The sequence below is a fragment of the Oreochromis aureus genome, linkage group 3, assembly GCF_013358895.1.
Source record: "Oreochromis aureus strain Israel breed Guangdong linkage group 3, ZZ_aureus, whole genome shotgun sequence".
In the NCBI taxonomy this organism is placed as follows: Eukaryota; Metazoa; Chordata; class Actinopteri; order Cichliformes; family Cichlidae; genus Oreochromis; species Oreochromis aureus.
In genome coordinates, this window is record NC_052944.1 from 61,208,234 (window position 1) to 61,224,844 (window position 16,611).

At 40.8% G+C, this 16,611-nt stretch overlaps 3 long non-coding RNA genes across 3 annotated transcripts; 1 reads left to right on the plus strand and 2 right to left on the minus strand.

Annotated features, from left to right (window-relative positions):
* Positions 1–4,176: 4,176 nt before the first annotated feature.
* Positions 4,177–5,066, minus strand: LOC120436180. The gene is made up of 3 exons (XR_005610216.1): positions 5,018–5,066; positions 4,515–4,649; positions 4,177–4,377 (listed from the first exon to the last, which is right to left on the minus strand). It is a non-coding gene; the product is annotated as an uncharacterized LOC120436180 (long non-coding RNA).
* A 640-nt stretch (positions 5,067–5,706) lies between these two features.
* On the plus strand, positions 5,707–7,554 carry LOC120436177. Its single transcript, XR_005610213.1, has 3 exons — positions 5,707–6,060; positions 6,151–6,221; positions 7,005–7,554. It is a non-coding gene; the product is annotated as an uncharacterized LOC120436177 (long non-coding RNA).
* Positions 7,555–13,836: 6,282 nt separating this feature from the next.
* On the minus strand, positions 13,837–14,503 carry LOC120436172. Its single transcript, XR_005610206.1, has 4 exons — positions 14,487–14,503; positions 14,268–14,356; positions 14,061–14,169; positions 13,837–13,984 (listed from the first exon to the last, which is right to left on the minus strand). It is a non-coding gene; the product is annotated as an uncharacterized LOC120436172 (long non-coding RNA).
* Positions 14,504–16,611: the final 2,108 nt, after the last annotated feature.

The window sequence follows — 16,611 nt, forward strand, 5'->3', positions numbered from 1 at the left end:
ATAAAGACAATTATTATTATTGCTTTTTGTTTTAGTCTTTAGAGTTTACATTTTTAAAGTTTTTTTTTAATAAAAAATCTTTCCGCTGTTGAATTGATTTTCTTGTCTCACAAAAGTTGAGTGATTCTAACTCCATGTAAAGAAAAGAAGATATGTACTAGTCTGTTATAGAAGTAATTGTCATCTGGGGTGTTGTGTGGACCAATTCGAGACCCTCAGCTGGATTGCAGTGGTTGGACTGGTGGACTAGGGGAGATGGCATCTGGCTCTGATGGAAACTTTGGAAAGACAAACATTATTATGCCAATTTAACAGGTTTACACACAGTTCTTGGTGTTTTCTTTTTTCCTGCTCCATTAATTAAAGAAAATGCATTTTGGACACTCTTTCAATGATGAGGATGTACACATGAAAGCTGGTTTGAGCAGGGAGTCAAGGAGACCATTTACGTGAAAAGGGCCTAAGGGTACATCTTTCGCTATCTTACAATGCTGTGCCATTGCAGCCATTCCCCAACTCTCTGTGAATGGTACTCATGACCATTGATCAGTGGGTTTTGTTCAGTGGCCATGACAACTGGCATATTAATGATCAACAACCAACTTCACAGCCCATTTTTCATTCAGTGGTGCTAGTTTTAGTCATTACGCAAATGTTTATAAGGTTGTGGAAACCTACAGTCAGCTGAGACTGAAGAAGTCACTTGGATGAGTGACGAAATGTTTCTCCCACTGAAAACGCTACATCTAGATGAACAGAATCAACTTCATGGAAGGAACAATCAGAAGGTTGGTGGTTTAATCCTTAGCTGAAAATGAAACCAGTCCATTTACAGTAACAGTGTCCTTTTGATACAGACTACAATATCAACATGCTGGAATCTTGTTCTGATTCGGAACAATGACAGAGACAAATGAGAGAAGCCGTACCTGTTGGCTTTGATTTGTTTCTCTTGTCTTTCACGATTTGTGAATAAGTGGTGTTTTTTTTCCTCACTGTTGAGTAGAGTGCATCCCGATTTATCTCTGCAGAACAAAACACACAGAGGACATCAATGCAAGTCATACAGCCTGAAAGCTACCTCTGCGGCTGATTTGAATGAGATACAAAAATCATTCATGTCCTTTATCTATATCTGTGTTTTTTTTAGTATCAGTCAATTTACATCTGTATATAAAAAGCTGGAGAGGCTGAGGACGATGGACTAAATTCTGGAAGCTCATGTCTATTAATTTGAGTGATTTATTTATTCGATTCAGTTAAAAGGACTAGATATTACAGTCCCTGATAATGCATTGCTTTAAATGGCGAGAATCTTGAGGGATGGCTGTTATGAGGAAAGGCAGCCCAGAGACATCATTGTGTGCCTCAACTTTTGGTCTTTAACCCAGGCTAATCTGCCATTTTTAGGAGGATTAGAGATCAGATCTAGATATCATATTAAGATTTGGGACACATCGTCAGTAGTCGACCTTGGATTCATCGGGTGTTTCGGCCATTATCATTAGACACCCTCATCAAGGAGGCCCTACCAGGGTTGATCAGGCCCTGGAGTCACTGGTTTATGTTAAATTGTTATTTCTCTTCTTCTTTCTTCGGTTTAGTTTTCTACAGTTTATTTTCTATCTATTCACTGCAACTGAGAAATAATGCTTACCTCTTTAGCATTTATGAAGCCCTACTTCTTTAAAGGGATAGAAAAGGTGATAGAGAGAAATAAGACAAAAGGGACGAGATAGGAGAGAGCAGAGGGGAGAGCCAGAAGGGGGGCGCCTGATCTGGCTTCCCACACCTCCCCGCTGGATCCGGCTGTATGCTCTACCTCCCCACTGCCTCCCAGAAAAGGGAAGAAGAGCAGATAATTATATTTATTCATTTATTTGTTCATTAGTAGAAACAAAGAAAATGAACACCACCTCTGCTCTGTCCGATGTCATATAAGACGTTACTGATTGGGTTATCTTCTTTAGCTTCCTGTCGATTGGCTGAAGCAAACCAAAAGGAACAGCAGTATGACGCTGTGCAAGTTTTGATGACACGTTTAAAGTCATTGATATACTTGTACATAATTCTGAAAAAACAAAACCTGGGTCAAATCCAGAGGTCCAAGTGTCACCTTCAGGTTTTCTAACAACACAAAGTTTAATCAACAGAACTATTAAAATAAGTAGAGCTGCAACACAGACTGTTAAAATGAATGACAACACAGAGACAACAGGCAGGGAGGGTGATGGATGACAAGAGGTGGAACCAGGAGGAGGTGTGGATGTAGGTGGAGGTAGGGCTGCTCAATTAATCGAATTTTAATCTCGATTACGATCTGGGTTTTCAACGATCATTAAAAATGACTGAGCCGATTATTAGCACATCCCTCGTGCTTTACTCTCGCGCTGCTCCGTGTGGCAAATCGAGCGCACCTCTCTGCGTTTCGAACACGCGTCACAAGAGGACCCGAGGGAAGCTCGGAAAGCTAAGTAGAAGTTATTTGGAGAGGAGAGGATAATGGCTGCTGAAGAAAGAATGCCGTTGGTTGAAAAGAGGTAAAACGACTTCAGTGGTGTGGAAACCAATGTTCCCTCTAAGCTGCGCACGTGCGCAATTGCGCACTGCTGGCACGGTCTCTGCGCACAGAAAATCTGCATTGCGCACAAAAAAAATCGAACCTGAATTGAAATTAAAATTAAAACTTTAACAATTCTGTTTTGCAGTGTTAGTCAGTAAGTGACTGGCTGCTCCTGTATGGGATTAGAACGATGCCACCTTATCCTATAGTCCAGCCAATAATGCGATTCACATTCGTATATACGCAGCTAATCAACGTGGTTGACAGGCTATGACAGCGTCCTTATGTGCCTACACCGGTGTTTTAGCTGGCAAAGCGACGTGGCTGATGTGGTGTGAAGCCACGTTAATGACAACGTGTACAACCATTGGAGGTGTGAGCAGGACAGACGGAACAATAGGGCTTTGGAGTTGACGTCACTGGAGGTGGGCCACGCCCCCTTTCCGCCATGACAGTAGGCTAGACACAGGATACAGCTTCAGCTATGGTTCGTACGTGTTGTGTTATCAGTTGCAACGTTTGATCACACGATCGTGAAGGCAAGAAGCTGGATAATGAGCTCTCTTTTCATCGTTTTTCAACCTGGAGGCAACGTGAGGGATCCCATGTATCCGATATTACTAAACAAAGACGTCAGGCTTGCATTGCAGCGGTGAGACGAGCGGATCGAGTTCTGTGCAATCCCCAGCTTTTTGTTGGTTTGGTCTCCGCATCTTTTTTCCGGTGAGTTCTAAATTAATTCATATCACTATTAAAATGCTTTTAGTGTTATTTTCAATGTGCTGAGGTCATAGATAATGAGATAAAACATGCTAATGTGTGATGCTGCAGAACCACGTCATGTCATCATGTCGACTGAGTAGCTTATGATTTAGCATTATTGCAGGCAAACCAGCATATGAAATGGATGTAACAAATCCAGACTGGGCACCAACACTGCTCATGGGCCTCTAAAAAACATACTAAATTGCTCTCATTGTACACTAATCCGCACATAACTTCCAGATGAATCACACACCTGTCATGTGCACTAATTTTATCTTACAGGCTTTTATGCAGCTGCAGAGTCTGAAGGTGTGCCCGTGCAGAAGTAATCGATGAAGATCTGACAGAAGAACAACAACAAAATTACAATGTCATAGCTGTGGACAGCAGTTGTGTTGGACAAGTGGAGGTTGAGGTACCACCTGTAAATGTGGACAGTGGTGATGGGACAGACAGCATCACAGAAGCTAAAGGGCAGACGAAGCATTGTGTGTGCAATGAACAGGGCAGAGCAGAAATAAACACAACACTGCTTGATAAGATTGTTAAGGTTTGCTGTGTTTTGGTGAATATGTGCCCCAGTGTGGTTGTCAAACCAGCGCCAAATGAAACTTGCTCTTGTTGAGTATTCATAAAGCTGTTGTGTTGCATGTGTAGTTCATTGTAAATAATTGTACTTTGTGTGAAGTAATTTCAATAAAACAGAAAAGAATAGTATACATGTTTTGTTTTTTTTATTCTTGATCTTATCACATGTACTTAGCAAGTACATAGAAATGAAATGCAAACTATTTACATGGCAACACACAGCTGGCATCAATCTTGAATCACAAAATGAAACATTACAGGCTATTTAGAGCAGCACATTGTTTGGAGAAGTATTTCCCAACAAGTTCAGGAAGACACACTTTAAGAAAGAACTCTTGTGCTTGCTTTAAACGTGGTTCCCAGAAATCCACATCAGGGAAGATGCGTATGACAGAAGGTCTCTCTGTGTCCACACAACGAGGTCACAGTGCAGTTTCATTCAGTCGTTGTGAGTGCAGTACCTGAAACACACAAAAACCACTTTTAATAAAAGGTCTGTAATGAACCAAGGTTAATATAGATGGGTTGGCTGTACGTGCAAATCAAAAACTGTAACAAGGAAGTTGTTTAGAAAGTTATCATGTTCAAACCGACTTACCTTTGTCTTAACGACAACGTACAGTTGTCGCAGCGTGGAGGCATGAAGATGGACAAATCTTGCACCCAGCCGTTCGTGAATTGGATGTGGGCCTCCAGGGATTTATAATTCTTAAACTGGTTTGCTGTGTATGCGCTGACTCCACAGACAAGGTATGCAAAGATCGGGATAGGACAAAGGCGGTAAGATAAAATTAGTGCACATGACAGGTGTGTGATTCATCTGGAAGTTATGTGCGGATTAGTGTACAATGAGAGCAATTTAGTATGTTTTTAGAGGCCCATGAGCAGTGTTGGTGCCCAGTCTGGATTTGTTACATCCATTTCATATGCTGGTTTGCCTGCAATAATGCTAAATCATAAGCTACTCAGTCGACATGATGACATGACGTGGTTCTGCAGCATCACACATTAGCATGTTTTATCTCATTATCTATGACCTCAGCACATTGAAAATAACACTAAAAGCATTTTAATAGTGATATGAATTAATTTAGAACTCACCGGAAAGAAATTGCGGAGAGCAAACCAACAAAAAGCTGGGGACTGCAGAGAACTCGATCCGCTCGTCTCACCGCTGCAATGCAAGCCTGACGTCTTTGTTTAGTAATATCGGATACATGGGATCCCTCACGTTGCCTCCAGGTTGAAAAACGATGAAAAGAGAGCCCATTATCCAGCTTCTTGCCTTCACGATCGTGTGATCAAACGTTGCAACTGATAACACAACACGTACGAACCATAGCTGAAGCTGTATCCTGTGTCTAGCCTACTGTCATGGCGGAAAGGGGCGTGACCCACCTCCAGTGACATCACGCTCCAAAGCCCTATTGACGGAAAAAGTGTGGACTTTATACCAGTTTTTAAATTGTGTTGATAGGCCACGTAACACCAGAGTTATGATAAAAATATATTCAATGTTTGGTTTTCTTCCTGAATACTATCATTGTTTATATTTACTGCGGGAAGAAACGGCAAAAACGGCGTTTTATAAGGAAAACGCTCGAAAGCACTCTCCGCCTGTGAGCAAAACCAAAACCAAAAAACCCCCCACGCTTTCCTATTGGTCGAAAAAAGTACCGTGTTGACCAATCAAAAAAATGATATGGCAACGTGGCATCTAGTTGTTAAGAAACGGGGGGAAGTTTTAGGAGTGACGGCGGTGCTTTGATATGTGAGAGATTTGAGACGTTTATGTAACCCAGTTCCTAAAATCATCTCAAACAAAAGAGAAGAAAAAGTAAAACCTTTAATGTTCATTGTTCTTACTGTCCTTGTTTAATAAAAGTGAAACGAGATCAATACATTTATTTAAACATAAAAGGGACACAGATTTATATATGATATGCTCTGGTCAAACAAGGGTTAAGTTTTCTCAGAAGGTTGATGAGCTCTGATGAGAGCCTATTGTTTTACTCCACTCCTCACATGTCAGCCAATCGGTGAAGCTCTAGGCAGCTCTTGTCCCTCCTTAGTGCCAGCTCCCAAGTTTGCAGTCTCTTGCTTCTACAGCCGAACAGAGCAGGCGGACTAAAACTTTGCTATCGGTAAGCTGGAGAAATTAACATCTAACGAGTTAAAAAATACCATCTAAACTGATATTTTCACAAAATATGGTTTTGCACTTGTTGTCGTAGAGGGCAGAGCGAAACCGGAAGGTTTACTGAGCTGTGGCTTCACGTAAACGCTGAGCATACACTCGACGGCGGTAAGCTAAATGTGGCTAATCAGACACGTGATGTGTGGAGTGTGGGTACAGTTGTTGGATGTCTCTGAAATGCACTGCTGTTATGTTAGTTAGATCGTTAACTAAGTCATTTAACATGTGAAACGCTGTAAATGGTTAAAGCAGCTAAAAGTAACTTTATGAGAGATAATTGTAAGCAGACTTTATCCTGCTTCCTGTTTAATTTTGATGTCAATCAGTTGTTTTACAATACTCAGTATTGAATACTTGGAGGTAATTTTTAGTGTATTTCCACTTGTACTAGTAGGCCTATGGTACAAGCAGGATTAAGCACGTCTATTTTAATACTCCTATTTGTGGACTGAGTCCTTGTGTTTACATGTTATTGAACCTGATTGTTTGCACTTTGTTCAATTTCTGATAAGCATTTGCATATTATTCCATTTCTTAAAAGGGGTAATATACTTATTTATTTGTGATTAGATATATATGTACAGTGAGTTTATTCTGATGAATGTAATTAATGTTTACAATGAAAGTGAATTATATGGTGACTATAATTCCTGAATGTTTGAAACCTTGTAGATAATCTTTAATATTACTGCAGGTTACAGCTGTGAAATTTTGGATATTGATACTTTGAAACTTGATATTTTAATGTTGTACAACATGATTGAACTGATGATGATTGAATAGATGATAGCTGATCTGAATAGTAGTTACTGCACTGTGACACTACTTTAGTTTAATTTGTGAGAGTTATTCCTAAATTGTTCGTGACATATATTTGGCCATTGTTTATAGGTCAGGTTTTTTATATGGGACGAATCCAAAGACCAGGTCAGCGATTCCAGAACCCAGAGTGTTCCAGTGTTCACTGGATGGCGAGCCAACCCAAGATCCTAGGAGACGATATACATACACACGCACACTCATTTGCACATTGATGGACTACAATCTTCTACTGTACGAGTAGTACGGTAGGATAGACAATCACACACACTCTTACCATTGGACGGACTCTATTGCAATACACCCGTTTGTCATGGGCCCCACCGGTACCATTTGGACTTAAAAAAGACTAATAGTTTTACTTGTGCACAATTTTATTTTATTCTATTGTTTTGCTACTTTGGGAGAAAATTTTATACTGGAAGTTCTGTTAAAACCTGTTGTAACACTGTGTTGTTTACAAATTCCTTTTAAAGGGCTTAAAATCACTAAAGCACTTTTAAGCCACACAACTGTGTTTGTCTGGTTTCTCTGCCATTCATATACCAGAGCTCTAAGAGTCGTTCTTTATCTTCTGATACTAGCCCAAATTACTCATTACCTTGGTAGTTATCCATTGGTACTGTATATAAATCCGGGTAAGTGCTACATTTAGCGCAAATCTTGTGTAGTTAGTGTGTAGTGTAGTCAATAGTTTTGTTGTGTGTGTCAGAACAATGAGGCGACTGCTGAATGTTACAGGTGTTACAGGAGTGATACATCTCCTGCTGTCAGGCCTGCAGGTATCAGGCTGTTGTTCTCCTTTATCTCATAGTGGACAGAAATTATTTTTTGGAGTGGCACAAATAATTTGTGTGGCATCAGATTTGATGCAGAACAGCTGATTGTTCTGTAAATAGTTTGAAATGTTTATTTAAAACGCCTTGGCTGCATTAAAAAAAATAGCTGCAAAAACTTTGTTGTTTGCCAAACTGAGTTACTTTTTGAAGAAGTAACTATATAATTAATTGCCCAACATTGGTCATTATATACTGTATTTGGCAGACAGAGTTACAGGACTCTCTCCCAGACCACAGACTCAGACTCATAATACAAGTCAGAGCTTTATGAAAAAAAAAGAAAGAAAGAAAGTTGTGTTTTCAAAATTGGAGTTCAAGTTATTTTACTTCCAATAGTGTTAACATACTACACAGGTCATGAACAGGATTTTTAAATTTTCATTGTAAGTGGGCTAAAGCAGTTAATTAAAAGTAGTCTAACATAAATGTAAATGCTGTAATTTGATTATTTTAATAAACCATGTAACTTGGATGGATTAGATGCTGGCGTGACCACAGTGCACACGTCTGATGTCGCTCACAGTGGTCCAGTGTCTGAGTGAACACACAGACTCCCTGAGCGGTCCGCTCAGGGAGTTTGTGTGTTCGCTCAGACACATGAAATATTTGAGGGAACATTGGTGGAAACATTATGGGTTCGCGGAGTCAGACGTGGATCAAATATTGTGCAGTATTTTGAAGTTCACTAAACATAGATGTTTACATTTTTCATTTATTTTTTATATTGCAAACATTTGCACTGTAATCAGTATTTGCACACTATTTTATATTATTTTTTGACAATCTTTAAAGCCATTATTCAATACATTGTTATTGTTAAATAAATATCGTCAAATAATCGAGATCTCAATTTCAGTGAAAATAATCGTGATTATCATTTTTGCCATAATCGAGCAGCCCTAGGTGGAGGTGTGGATGTAGGTGGAGGTGTGGTGGTGTGTTTGTCTAAAATAAAGCAAACACAGTCATTAAGTTGTCGTCACATTGTGAATGTTGAAACCTGCAGAAACACAGACAGGTGAGTGTGTCACCTGTGACAGTGATCCAGCTGGATGGAGACTCTCCATGACCGCTGATGTCACACTTGTAGAGGCCTTCATCAGACCTGGAAACATGCTGGATGGTCATGTGACAACTGCGTTTGCGTTTAACACTCATAGTACTACCTGCTCTACTTCCTGAGCTAAACCTTTTAGTTTTATTCACTAAAGCTGAAAGTGACTTTCATGCTTTACTTGGATTGAGAATGACTTAATAATCTTGAATTAGAATACTGATTGTTAATTTAAGCTGGCAGCTGTTTAACAGACAGTCTGAGCCACAGCTTGCCTCATTGGTGAGACTGGTCTAACCCATTTACTGCAACCTCAGAGGAAAGGACACCACACTGCTGCTGCATTACCAAACAAGTTGTCTGCAGGCACTGGTGACATCATACTGCTCAATTCACTCACTGAGACCACAGCCTCACTTCAGGTTTGACAGCATTTCTAGCAGGTAACGGCAGACGAATTGAATGTGAATTGAGGCTGCAGTTTGGGGAAAGTCTCAGAGGGGACTGGCGGCCGGGGTGGGTATATCCACATATACTATCATATGTAGATAAAGAAACAGTGGTCTCCATAAATGATCTCCAATTCTAAATGGATACTTTATATAACATTTTTGCTAGTACTGGTTTCAACCATCTTTTGCCTTCTTCATGGCATAAATTTATTCACCTCAGAGAATTTGGTCTATATTGACAAGATATCATCACACAGTTGCTGAAGATTTGTCAGCTACTTATCCACAATGCGAATGCGATTGTGGATGCAATTTCACCAAATCCAAAAGGTTTTCTAATGCAGGTGAATTGTTGCCTTAGTTTCCTGTTCCTAGCTGACAGGAGTAGCAGCTGGTCTCTTCATGTGGTGCTGTGGCACATCAGCTTTAACTTTTCACATGTTGGGCTGTCAGAAATGTTCTTCTGCACAACTTGGATGTAATAGGTGGTCAATCATACTGAGTTACAGCAATATGATTGGCCACTTGTTGTCGATTCAGTTTTGTTAATATAGCACCAATTTACAACGACATTCGCCTCAAGGTTTACCTCATATGGTTGTGTAGCAAGATAGTATACATCAACACTGGCAACACCTCATTCTTCATTCATTTAGCCTACTTTTTATTTTATTGCTTATTTATTACTGTATATCTCAAAAAGTTGATTCTGTTCATCTGGACGTAGCGTTTTGTGGGAGAAACCTTTCGTCACTCATCCAAGTGACTTCTTCAGTCTCAGCTGACTGCAGGTTTCCCCAATCTTATAAGGTATGACTGAAACTAGCACCGCTGACGAACAATGGACTGTGAAGTCAGTTCAGTGATCATTAATATGCAAATTGTCACGACCATTGATCAATCACAATATTGATCAAGTTTGTTCTTAAGATGAATTCAGTCTGACGTAAATATTTTGTGCCTTCTCCATAATAACTCATCAACAGCAGATGGTTAAAGTACAGAAATGCAAACAGAGAGAATCTACTCACAGAGATAAAGCAGAAATGTTTCCTCCATTGTTGCTCTTAGTAATCTGCTGTTTCTCATCAGCAGTGACATAGTGACCTGGTCCTTCCTCTTCATATATGTCTGTTTCCATATATAAAAGCATGTGTCATAGTCCCTGTTGGGTTATTTTAGGGCTCACCGTTCTGGTCAGATTGTTGACACCTGTGGTCGTAATCAGGATGTTAAATCAACTGTTTGCTCGCTCTTCACCGTGCTTAGTTGGGAGCACTGTGAGGGTCATGTTCTTTGACTTCTCTAGTGCTTTTAACATGATCAGACCATCACTGCTGGGGAATAAGCTCACGGAAATGCAGGTGGACGCCCCACTGGTAGGTTGGATTACGGACTATTTAACAAGTCGACCACAGCATGTCCGACTGAAGACCTGCTGCTCAGATAACATCCTGAGCAGCACAGGGGCGCCGCAGGGGACGGTCCTATCACCCTTCCTCTTCACTCTCTACACATCTGACTTCAGGTACAAGTCTCAGTCATGCCATCTGCAGAAATTCTCTGATGACTCTGCCATCGTGGGCTGTATCAGGGATGGACAGGAGGAGGAGTACAGGAGTGTGGTGGACAGCTTTGTCGAGTGGTGTGAGCTTAACCACCTACAACTTAACATCACAAAGACAAGGAACTGGTTATGGACTTTAGGAAGCAGGCTCCTCCTCCTACCCCTGTCACCATCAGAGGGGCTGATGTGGAGATCGTTGAGGACTACCGGTACCTGGGGGTACACTTGGACTGTAAACTGGACTGGACCAAGAACACCAATGCTATCTTCAAAAAAGGGCAGAGTCGGCTTTTCCTACTGAGGCGACTCAGGTCCTTCAATGTTGGTAGGAAAATGCTGACCATGTTCTATCACTCGTGTTGGAGAGCGTCGTGTTCTTTGCAGCTGTGTGCTGGGGAAGTGGGGTGAAGACAGCTGATGCCAACAGGCTGAACAAACTGATTAAAAAGGCTGGTTCTGTCCTGGGTGTCAGACTTGAGAACCTGGAGGAGGTGTCTGAGAGGAGAATGCTAAAAAAGCTTCTTTCTATCATGGACGACCCCTCCCACCCCATGCACGCCCCCATGATGGACCATCGGAGCAAACGCAGCAAAAGACTCATTGCCCCGAAATGCAGAACTGACTGCCACAGGAAATCCTTTGTACCGGTGGCAATAAGACTGTTTAACTCTTCCTCACTCTGTAGGTGATTCTCCTGAGACGATTACCAATGTTATTCTGTTCCCTCCCAGACCGTGCAATATTACCCAAGAGTACTTATTGAATATTTGTTTTCATCCCCCCATCATACGCTGCTATTCCCTTTATTCTATTGCACAATACTTTGTCACTTTCTAGAACCGCCTGCACTGATAGTTAAGTTATTTATTCTCCAGGATATAGTTATATATATTACTTTGTTAGAGTTATCCGATACTATGTCTTGCACTATCCTACTGTATATTACTGTACACTATTCTTATTGTATATATTGTATATCTTATATCTATTTCATCTGTTCCTCTGTCTCTCCTGCTGCTTTGAGCATGTACATGACAAAAGAATTTCCCTCGGGATAAATAAAGTTGTTCTTATTCTTATTCTTATTCTCTTATTCTTAGTTTTCTCTCTCTTTCTCCTTCCTTCTACCAAGCAAGAACTCGAAATCACGTTCAGATTTCTCTGGCAGTAAATTATTGTTTTTCAGAGAGAGAGAAAAAACTAAACTAACTTTTGTTTGGGAGCTTGGCGGTCCCTGCTGCTATATCAATCAATACAATACACAGACACGCCAGAAATTGGTTTGGTTCCACCCATAAAAAGCTCATTTCCTTCGAGACAGTACATGTTTATGCTAGTGCATGTCCTAACCTCACAACAAATGTACAAACCTTAGGAAATCACAGAAAAGTGTTTCCTGTAGTTGAAAAAGGCTGCAAATTGCCATATGTGACATCATCCATCTTGTAATCTTCTAATACATAATTATCCCCCCCTTCCTTCTTCTTTTTCGACTCTCCCTGGGTTGTTTGGAAGAAACAACAACAGGCAATCATCAGAGCCTGAAAACCATCACACACTTAGGGTGATAGGAACTAATAGAAGTCCAGAAACCCCAAGTGGCTGCAGCCTAGAGTGAAGCCCAAGCCACAATAGAAACCATGTGTGTTGGACCAGAAACACCCAGAAAGGCATCTTGATTCATTCTCAATCATCCAGGAAAGTAAATCTCCAAAAGTTGAATCTGTTCATCTGGACGTAGCGTTTTGTGGGAGAAACGTTTCCTCACTCATACAAGTGACTTCTTCAGTCTCAGCTGACTGCAGGTTTCCCCAAATCTTATAAACAGTACATTTGCATAATGACTGAAACCAGCCCACTGAAGGAACAATGGGCTGGGAGGTCAGTTCCTTAATCATAATTATGCAAATTCCCATGACCATTGATCAACAATCACTGACCAAAACCCACTGATCAAAGAACACTGATCAATGGCCATGAGTACCACCTGGGTGAAAATCAAATCTCAGGACGTACTACATTTCACGGATCACATTAACTGGGTGGACCGACACATCAAATTCACCAGGGAGGATATGAAAAGTGGCAGGCTAGCCTTCTTAGACTGTGAGATTTCCATCAGTAATGGGGGACATCTAAAAGCTGACGTGTACCGTAAACCTACACATACGGTGTTCTGACAAAACGTCCTACCTTGTCAAAACATCCTACCGTAGCGCTACCGTAGCGTAAATTTATGGTCTTGTCTATCAATCCGTGCTACCTTATCAGAATATGCTACCTTATGTGGTTAATGGCTCCATTGTACATATCTATAGGTAGGACGTTCAGATGGCCAAATCACACTTAAAAACTTGGATTTATTTCGCTAGGACGTTCAGAACATGCTTCCAGCTTGGATTTATTTAGGTAGGATGTTTAGGTGGCCAAATCACACTATCAAAACGTGCCTCCAGCACACAATCATCTAATGTTGACAAAGAATACAAAGAGACATGGAGGGGAAAAGACAGCTGTTTTTATTAGAAGTTGTTATGTGTTTTCCTTACATTTTTTGCATTTATATTCTTGGTTGCTCTCTTTATATTTTGCACATGCAAAATGTGCCCATCTTTGGCATGATTCACACTGCACCTGGAAAGGAAAAATAAATAGCTCATATTATGTTTGATGAATACTATTAGTCAACATTTTAAACATGATTAGCAAGTAATGATACTAAGACTTATGTGTTTCTTTTGTTTTACCATTTCAATCTGCGGTCAGCGTCAGCATCTAACATAGAGCAAACAGTGCAGTAGTCCTCAGTGTTCCCTGAAACACATTCATGGTTAGGTTTTAATCAAACATTATTTATTGATTAATTAAAAAAAATAATAGTACATTTTTTCCACAAATACTTCATAGCAAATTAGTCCCCTGAATTTTTTTTAATTAGACTTTAAGAAGGGTCTTATCTGAAAATGTTTGAAAATCACCATTTAAATTGGAAGTACACACTCTAACGTGATAAGGACTTTACTGGACTTACCTCGATGTTCAAGTAGGGTGCAAGCTATCTGCATTCGCTCCAGCACAACTGCTTCTGTAGTGGTTAACACCTCACTGACCTCTCCAAAAGCAAGGTAGTGTTCTGCAAACTGTGAGATTTCTCATTATTATTATAAAGTCCTAATTGTAGCTAACAATAAATGTAATCATTTGAATAAGGGTTACCTTTAACAGCAAAACTCCGCAACTGCTGGAATCCTGTTGCTTGTTGTGTTGCATAGTGTGTAACTGCCACTCCATGGTGTCTTCATGCCCTCTCATCCTCAGAAAATTCCTAGTTGAACAAAAATGTTTGTAATGAAACAAGAAATGTTTTATGTTTAATACCTGAACATAAAACATACAAGAATAATACCTCAGTATCATACATACCTCCAGTTGCGCAGAATTTTCCTGTCATAAACACCTTCATTCCCCATGGGGTCAATGAGCAGTATTTTCTGTGCAGAAATGTTGACAATCTAAAGAAAAAGTTAATAAATTAAAAATTACAATAGTTTTTGCCACTGAAAACCTATTTAAGACTAACACTTTGAGCAAGAAGCTGCTTCACAACAAATTACGCAAATTAATAACTAAATGAACACATACCACAAGAATCCAGTGTGCTCTGGGACTTATCGTATTCAGATGGGTAGGACCCAACAGACAGAAACATGAGCAGTTCCTCGTATTTGTTCTCCATAACTAAGGAGAAAATCGGACAATTTCAACATGGCTTTGGAATCCATACAGTAAATAAAACGACTACACAACGTTATCACGCAATTAACAAGTATGTGGTGCAAAAGTACTTTCTTCGACATAACAACGGAGCATTTATTCAACATAACAACGGCGAGTGGTGTGTAGTAACTGCAGGAGGACTAAAATAAATTTTAAAGGCACCAAATAAACACTTGGAATATGACTTCGATTGAGCAGCTTAAGGTAAACAATTATCATCTGTAATAAAGAAGTAAAACTTAATACAAACCTTTTTTCGAAGCAACGAGATCGGCACAAGATCGGGGTAGGATGAAATAATAGGCGTGTACTATTTAAACTGGAAATATGGCCGTTTTGAATTGTGCACATGCGCAGTAACAACAAGTAGGACAGCTTGATAGGTAGGACGTTTTGTCAGAACAACGGATCAGTATCTAAGGTTTGACTCTCATCATCCACTGGAGCACAAACTGGGTGTCATCAGGACGCTACAACACAGAGCGAACACCATCCCCACTGACACAGCGGCCAGGGAGGCAGAAGAACAGCACATCAAGAAGGCCCTGAGTAAATGTGGTTATCCCAGCTGGACTTTTGTCAAAGCTGGAAAGGCACCTAAAGAAAGCTCCAGCTGATCCAGGAGAGAAGGACAACCGCTGCCCAAGCGAAAACCTGTAGTGATCCCATATGTGTCAGGAGTATCGGAGCAGTTGAGATGCATTTTTTCTAAACACCGGGTCTCTGTGGCTTTTAAACCCCAAAATACGCTGCGCCAAAAACTGGTCCACCCCAAGGATCGGGTCCCCCGACACAAACAGAGTAACATAGTGTACGCTGTTAAGTGCCAGGAGGATTGCCAGGATTTATACATCGGGGAAACCAAACAACCTCTGGCGAAGCGGATGGCACAACACAGAAGAGCTACCTTGTCAGGCCAGGACTGCAGTCTATTTACACCTACAGGCCAGTGGACACTCTTTCAATGATGAGGATGTACACATCCTGGACAGGGAGGAACGCTGGTTTGAGCGCGGAGTCAAGGAGGCCATTTACGTGAAAAGGGAAAGACCATCTCTGAATCGAGGAGGGGGCCTAAGGGTACATCTGTCACCATCTTACAATGCTGTGATTGCAGCCATTCCCCAACCCTCTGTGAATGGTACTCATGGCCATTGATCAGTGTTCTTTGATCAGTGGGTTTTGGTCAGTGATTGTTGATCAATGGTCATGGGAATTTGCATAATTATGATTAAGGAACTGACCTCCCAGCCCATTGTTCCTTCAGTGGGCTGGTTTCAGTCATTATGCAAATGTACTGTTTATAAGATTTGGGGAAACCTGCAGTCAGCTGAGACTGAAGAAGTCACTTGGATGAGTGACGAAACGTTTCTCCCACAAAACGCTACGTCCAGATGAACAGATTCAACTTTTGGAGACTCAGGAAGGCCTCCTGTCAAGACCCAGTGAGGGCCAAATAGCACAACACGATCCCGCCCATATAGCACAGATGACCAGGAAGAGGAGCCCACACCAATCTCCCTTTTTTAGTAAAGTAACTAGTGTATATGTAGTGATAAGCTGGGTTAGCTGCTGATGATTTTCAGAGGTGTTCCTGAGTTCCTGCAGTGACCTGTAAGTCTGTGTTTATTGCAGTGCTGCCTGAGGGCTTCAACACCTTCAGCATTCACAGTCTGCAGCCTGGTCCTTTGTGCACTGGGATTTCTCTGGATTCTCTGAAGATGAACGGGTCAACTTAAAACCTCCCTGAGGTACTTTTTACGTCCAGTAGAGGGAGATGTTGGTTCTCCATGAATGTGAGCAGAAGCTACTCTTCCAAAGTGTCCTGCAAACTCAAGTTTTTAAAGGTTTGGTGATTTGTGTATTTATACATCTGCATTTACTTCATGTACTTTTGTTGCTGTCTCAGTCTGTTGTTAGGACAGAATACATACATGGTAGGTCCTGAGAAATGTCAACAGCAGGACTCAGTAAATTGTTTTTAGATGTG